The following is a 7,698-nucleotide window of genomic DNA, read 5'->3' as shown; positions in this document are numbered from 1 at the left end:
CAATCCTATTCTTGTATGAATGAGGCAACTGAGGGCCAGAGAAGTGAAGGGGCTTCCATGACTATATGAAGTAGGTTTCATTTCCCCTATATTACAGGTAAAAACACAGAGGTTCAGAAAGGCCTGGCACAAAGATGAAAGCTGTGCAATGGAAACGTTCCGAGGCTGACACTACCAAGTATCCTTGATCTTGTGCAAGCCAGTGCTCTGCACCTGAGCACCCATATCTGTAGGGTGACCACATGCTCTGGTTCACCGGAGTCACTCCAGGTCTGCACCTGTTGATCCAGTGTCATTAGTAATAGCTCCTCTTTCTCTCTCAGAAGTGCCCCAGTTGGGATATAAATTTGTTGTATGGTCACTCTACTATCTAAAAGTAAGGATATTAGTATTACCTGCTCACGGTGTGGTGGCAAGGAATCAATGGGATTTTGCACCTAAGATTAAGGCATCTGGCACATAATAAGCACTCAGTGGATGTTAGCTCTTCCTGTTATTAGCATTAGGAAGGCGGCTGCCGAGGGGGCAACAAGCAGCAAAGCTTAGGGTTCCCATTTGACATTCCTTCACGGTCTCTGTGAATGACACTTCCTGGAGTTGTGCAGAGTCAGCTTTATGGGCTCCAAGCTGACCCTTTGGGAACAGCACCAGCCACTCTGGAATAGAGGCCCTGTGGCGGTACCAAGCTGGCCTTTTCCAGTTCTGAACCAATCAGATCCATTGCCTGGGTCTTCTTGGGTCACATGTTTGAGATGGATTTTTCTTTCTTCTTTTTACTCGAAAGTCTAGAGCGCAGATTTGTTAGAGTAGTGTCAAGGAGGGAATCCTACAGACTTCCCCTCCTCCAGCCCCAGCCCAGGCTAATTAAGTGAGTGGTTTAAGGGACTTGCCTCCTCTTCAAGGTTAAGAAGTGGGTGTGAATATTTTCCTGTGGCCCCCTTAAATGTTCTTGATTACAGTAATAAAAGTGCTAAGCTCTATTGCTTCTCATTGGAGTGAAGGCAGCTGAAAACTCCTCATTCCCTGAGGAACCTAATTGTTGATTCTAGTGCATCGAAACAGGTGCTCTTGAGGTTGCTTTTTCTAATGCCTTTTCCCTGAAAGATCAGTTTAAATGTTGCTTTGAGCTAATCAGTGATTGCTTCTGTATTTATCTAGATTCATATCTTTGATTCTGTGTGCTAGATGAGGCATTGCCTTCAAGGTCTATAAATGTAAATAAGGCAGGAGATTTTTAATTTAGCTCCTGTCCTCTTCTAGCTTCCATATTTTGTGCAAAATATACATATATTTCTTTTCTTTTTTAAAAACCTAGTTTAAGCCTGTATTTGGACTTCTAGAGTCATCTTTGGATGTCCTAGAGCAGCAAGAATGGTGTGCCCTACAGAATGGGTGTTCAATAAGTATTTGTGGAAGATATTTTAATACCTTAATTTGGATTGCACACAAATTGAATTTGTTTTCTTTAGGTGTTTGGGTTCAGGAATTCTTTAAATATTGTGTGAACTATCTTGTATCTGCTTCTGTATTGATTCTGTTTTCTCTGCCTAGAATTTCCTCCACTTCGGCTCTCTTTGGAAATCTTGCGTTCATTCAAGGTTCTCATCAAATGCCAATTATTCCTTGAAACCCAGCTTGCAGTCTCCAACCAGATATCCTGGAGTCAGAGTCTTAGCACAGAGGATCTGGAAAGGATCATACCTGGCTTTCCAAACCCCACAGTACCCTGGGCTTGTGCTATCTTATCTGGTGAGTATGTATGCCTTGACTTTATTTACCCATTCTGAGCATGTGAACATCTTACGGTGAGGCGGTATACTCTGCTAAACCAAGTATGTGTAGTAGAAGATAGTACTTGCTTACTGAATGGTAACTTTATGGTTTAAAGAATGACTTTTTAAAAGTAGGGTATACCTGAACATAGAGATGATTAATGTTGCTCTTCATTCAAGCCCCTAAAGCATGGAGCTTTAGAATTTAGAGACCATCAATTCAGACTGTCTTTCGCATGTGAAGAACCTCGGGTTCAGGGAGTCTTAGTGTCTTGTGTAAGGTCACCTGGCTTGGGAAGACCAGAGTTCAGCCAGCAGATCTCTTGAGGGCTCCTCCAGACATTTCTTCAGGCATAATTTAACATGTATCAGTTTATCCTTGAGTGTAAAGTACACTTCAAGATTGAATACCGTAACTGGCTAACTATTCATAGTTCTCTCCCTCCCTCCCTTTTAGTGCCTGTTTCTAAGCAGCAAAGTTGTGGTTCAGTGACTTCTGTCTGGATAATATGAAAACAGGGCGCCCAGCCAATTTTGATGAGCTAACTATTTCCCTAAATTATCATGCCTAAGCAAGGGGCCCTAAACCTGCTGTTCAGCACTTATCATTGGATCTGGGGGATGGGCCATACACAAGCACATCATCAAATAGCTGGAATTTTATATTTAAGATTTTCAAGCAGTGAAAATTGTCATCCTTAGAAATGACTGACAGTCCCTCTGCCTCATTTCTGCAACACTGAGTTAGGTAAAATAAAATAAAAAAATCAACTTCAGTCTTTTTACAGATTTCTTGCTGAAAACACATGTGACAGGACTATAAATTTTCACCAGAAATTGATGGGAGAACGGGCACTGCAAAGTGCCTGAAAGTCTTTGCAAAAGGTCCCAATTAACAGAATGCAGCTAACACCACACACACACAAAATAAAATGAATGTTGCAGTGGGAATGAATCTTGCTCGGAGTGCTGGGTTGTTGGCTGATTGCCTGGGGAGAGTGGTGGCCAGGGCTTGCCAGCTGGCTGATCCACACGCCTATAAAGGATGTGGTCGGCTTACACCTTGGCAAACTATGATTTTGATGGAAATCTTAGAGGTCGGCAGACGTTCTCCCTAGTAAAGTACGTGAGATCAGGTCATTGCTTTTATTTGAATGAAAAAAATATCCTGATGGCCAGAATTAATAGGACCAAGTCGGGACTCTGCTCCAAATGAGAGTTCATTACTGCATCAGAATAGATAAAGATCCTGAAGGAGACGCAGGATGTAACTGAAGGTGGCACGCTCGGCTAATCCCCAAATTAAAGCCATCACGCCACCGAAGCAAACCAACTGGCTCACCAACAGGTTCGCATCTCCCCACACGCTCCACTCAACACCCATTTGTTCAAACTCTGAACCCCAAAGCCGGGGCTATTCTGTCCTCTTACGTTCACTCGAATTCAACTATGTAGCTGTCCCATTTGTTGGTGCACAGGCATGAGGACGGGGTGGGGTGAACACCTTAGTAGGCCCACAGCGGCGAGCTCCGCGCCGTCACGGGAGGCCCTCGGCCAGTGGCAGGACCGCAGACGGAGCGTCTACACTCCAGAGCCCACCCTGGAAATCACAGCCGTCTATGAACCGCCTTCAAAAACTGACAAAATCCTTCTCAGTCTCCAAAATGGAGAAGGGGGCGCCACTGCAGTTTTTTCTCACCTGTTTCATCCTTCGCACCCCCACTTCAAACACACGGGTGAGGGGAGGTTGGAGGGGAGGCGAAGGGCAATAAGTCCACGAGGGAAAACTGCAGTCGCGCCCCCTGATCCGCTGTTTTCCTTCCCTCGGCTTCAGTTACCCGCAGCCTGAAAATATTAAATGGAAAAATCCAGAAATGAACAACCCCGTAGTTTTAAATTGCGTGCCGCTCCGGGCGGCATGGTGAAACCTGCTCTGGCCCGCCGGGGACACACGCGTCTGCACGTTGTGCCCACTCCTTGCCCGCTGGTCACTGAGCAGCCGTCTGAGTTGTCAGATCGTTGCCCTGTCGCGGGGCTTGTGTTCAAGGAACCCTTGTTTGGCTTAATAACTGCCCCACAGCGTGAGAGTAGTGATGCGGACAATTCCATGGGCCAAAGGGGGGCTGTAAGCGCTTGCTACCCATGTCAGAGGTCAGTAGTGGCTTGTCGCCGGGTCACAGTGCCCATATCACTCACCCCCCTTCTCCTCATCACAGGGCGTTTCACGTGGCGCATGGTCCCAAGAAGGGCGAGTGCAGTGCAATAAGATATTTTGAGACCACGTTTACCTAACTTTTATTACAGAATATTGTTATAACTGTTCTATTTTATTAGTAGTATTGTTGTTAATCTCTTACTGTGACTAATTTCTAAATTAGACTTGGTCATAGGTGTGTATGTATGAGGGGAAAAAAACAGTGTGTATTTAAGGTTCGGTGCTCTCTGTGGTTTCAGGCATCCACCAGGGGTCTTAGGTGCATCCCCAGAGGATAAGGGGAACTGCTGTATAAAGAAGTTAAGGAAAAAAAGAACCTTTGTTTTAATGCCATAGAAAATTAGTTGGGGGAGCATAGTTTAAAATTGCTGGAGTTGAATAATTAAATCAAGTTAGCATTGATATTTGTGAGTATGTGATTGTGAAAAGATGGACTCAATGACTAGCTAACTGTCTTTTAAGACTATTGGTAATAGAATCAATTATGGTTCATTATTAACTATATTAACAGAAAATTAGCCTTTACTAGCTCCTAAAAAATGAGGTTGTTATAATAGACTGTGGTCCCTTATCAACATATGTAAAACTTGAAGGCTTATAAACCATTCTCTTCCCAGAACTAAAGTAGATTAGATGATCAATTAATGGCTAAAATGTTATTATATCTCTTTTTAATATTTCTTGTCAAAAACTTAAATATTCCTGATTCAACTTGTGTTTCTATTTGAGTAACATAATTTGATCATAATTGGTTTCGTTTCGATTGTCTTTACATTTGGGGCACTTATTATCTTTTCACTGATCCACTGGGAATGCCAAGTACCAATTTTTGCTATTTAGCAAGTCAGTGAGGAGCTTCCCACTGAGTGCCTTAATTATTGTTAATTGAATATTGTAAATGGTTTTTGAGGATCACCATCTTGGCAATTCACCTAGCGTTTTTCTCAGTTAGCAAAAGTTAAAAGCACCAAGAATCCCTTCTACCCTTTTCTATACAGTCATCAAATCAAGTATCAGCAGTAACTGACTCCTATTAAAACCAGTCTCTTCTTTTTTAAATGTCACATCACATACATACTTCATATGGCACTGGGAACATGGCGGCTGCTCAATGAATATTAAACGACAGCTGTCTTTTAAATAGAATGATTCCCAGTTCTAGTCTGAGGGAGCATCCCATTTCATTTCCAGAGCTCCCACAGTGCTGCTCATCTAGTGCGGCAGGCCTGGTACTCTGGGGTGGAGCTCTCCCATTGTCAGGAACCGGACCAAGCTTTCTAGGACTTTTTGCTATTCTCTAGTCAAAAGAAGAAAAAATAGTAAATAAAGAGCCCTAGAAGATCTGAGAATGTTAGAAGTGCTACAGGCAAAAAAACTGGAGAGTGGAAAAATCACTGAGACAGCCTTCCTATATACTTCTTGCCTTATAATGCACAAGAAAAAAAAAATGAGAAATTTATTATTTTTTTTTCAACTTTCAAACTTTGTCTCCAATTTTGAGGGGACTGGGGCTAAGGCTTCAATAAAATGAAGTTGTGTTGGAAGTTGGTTGCAGCTACGTAATCTTGCCTTCTTAATTACTTCTCTGGCTTGATCAATGAAATCTCAACCATTATTATGAAATCAGGACCAATGAAGCTTTGAGGCATAATCTAGAGTCTCCTTTCTCATCAAGGTGACCCATAGATGATTATTTTTTTTAGCTGAATGGTCAAGTTTATTATTGTCTTTATATGAAAAAATCTTCATAGAAACTTGTGGTTTTGTTTATTAGCTCTCAGAAGCCTGTTCCTGAGCTCTGAGGAAGCTTGCCTTCTTCTGAGTTATCCAATCTTTCTTCTGGGCAAGAGACATTTTGGGATGGTTCCACCTCTTCTTTTTAACTTCTTTCTTAGGCTTCCTATAGACTAACTTCTCTCGTATAGCAGCATGAGCTTTCTTGTACGTCTCCTCCATCCTGCCGGGATCTTCATGTGTGTATTGAGATGCTTCTTATTCCATTAGGTAATGCAGGTGATCTGCGATGTTCTGATCCATGATGTGTTTCCCATGTACTTCTGCATTGAATTCCTTGCTTTATGAATCATAATCAGAGAATTATTTGGCACTGTGAAGGGTAGACAAGCCTCTTTCTATAGCTCCTTTCAGGGCCCCCAAAACTTTATTTCCAGTAGTAGTTCTGGCAAACCCTGCAACCTAATAGCAGGCAAAGGCACCAGGTTGACCATCAATGCTTTCCACATTGCATTCATCTTTAGTCACCTCCACTTGGCCTTCATAGATCTTGTCCATGCCAAACCTATTGAGAAGCAGCAGGCCAGTACAATGTGCTACAGCCAAGTTTGTCAAGCCAACCTTCACACCATACTTAGGGTCCATGAGCATAAGCTGAAGAAACTATTATATCTCCTTCTATATGGGCATAAGGACTCTGACAAATGATATTTTCATTGGTTACACAAACTATCATCCTGTGTTCAGGTGTGTTATATGTATTCTGAGCCTGGATTACCAAGTGTTTCTGGGCATAGTAATCAAATTTACCCTCTCATCATTTTCTACATTTTACTTGGTACCTCTTGAAGTAGGCCTTATTCTTGACAACTTTAACAGACCACATCCTGCAGAAGAGAGACCTGTGTCCATGGCTTGCCATAGACCTGCAGGCCCAGCACAGCTCCAGGGTGGGGGTGGGGGAGCAAGGTGGCCCATAAAATATTTTAAAAAGGAAGAGAATCTGTTTATTTGGAGGTACAGGCCTCCACAGGCTTGGCTAGTAATCTGTTCAAATATAAATGACATTTTCCGCCAGGATTTTTTCCCTTGCATCTAGCCACTTGGTTTCAGATTTAGAGACAAAATTCAAGGCCTAACTTTAACAGTATTCCAGTGTTGCATGTTATATACTACATGGTGATTTGCCTACTTTTCTCAACTATTTAATCCCTTTGTATTGGATATAGATTGTAAGTCACCTCAGATGTTTTGTGATGAGATAGGTCAGAATGAGTATATGGTTGAATAAATAAAATAACACAGCATGTCCTCAAGCTGCAGTTGAAGAAAACTTCGGCTAGTTCAGAAGAATGGACAGTTACCATTGCATTTTAATAGAGACAGCAGAGGCTGCCCATGCCCCAGACCTTTCTGATGAGAAATACCCTGACCACATCCTTTTACCTCCCACCCCTCATTTGCTCTGACGAACTGACCAGTGGTGGGCACCTGACCTCAGGGCAACCATTGCACTGGCCAGATGATGGCCTATAGTGTGACCTGGCACCAGCAGGTGACCTAGGCCAATCAGATTCAGTCTCCTGAGAAGTTCAAATGCAGCTAGAAGGCCCTATTTAGTATGAGGACACTGAAACTTAAGAGTTTTGATTAGAGAGGAGCCTGAGAGGCCATAATGCCATAACCAAGCTAGCTGTGAGGGAGCAGAAACTATGATGAAGTCAAGAAACTGGTCAGGAGAGAGAGAGGATGGGTCAGGGTGGCCCACAACCACAGCTGGGAGAACAGCTGGAGCCAGAGCTGCTGCTCTTCCTAGAAGTTTCCGCATCTGCTTCCAGTCCACACACATTCTCCTGGTAAACCTCCTGTTTTTCCAAGAAAACTTGACAGAGCCTTTGTCATTTGCAGCCAAGAGTCTCAACATGTGTCAAAGCATTTCTTTTCTTCCTGTTTTCACTCAGTTACAAAGTTTATACT

At 42.9% G+C, this 7,698-nt stretch overlaps 1 pseudogene across 1 annotated transcript; it reads right to left on the bottom strand.

Moving 5' to 3' along the window:
* Positions 1–5,757: 5,757 nt before the first annotated feature.
* LOC308555257 (large ribosomal subunit protein uL18 pseudogene) lies at positions 5,758–6,607 on the bottom strand (annotated as a pseudogene). Its single transcript has one exon. The product of its transcript is annotated as a large ribosomal subunit protein uL18 pseudogene (transcript).
* Between the last annotated feature and the right edge of the window lie 1,091 nt (positions 6,608–7,698).

The sequence above is a fragment of the Miniopterus schreibersii genome (genome assembly GCF_964146895.1).
Source record: "Miniopterus schreibersii genome assembly, chromosome: 3".
NCBI classification, from domain to species: domain Eukaryota; kingdom Metazoa; phylum Chordata; class Mammalia; order Chiroptera; family Miniopteridae; genus Miniopterus; species Miniopterus schreibersii.
The sequence above is the reverse complement of the archived record's forward strand: the minus strand, read 5'-3'. Positions and strand labels throughout refer to the sequence as shown.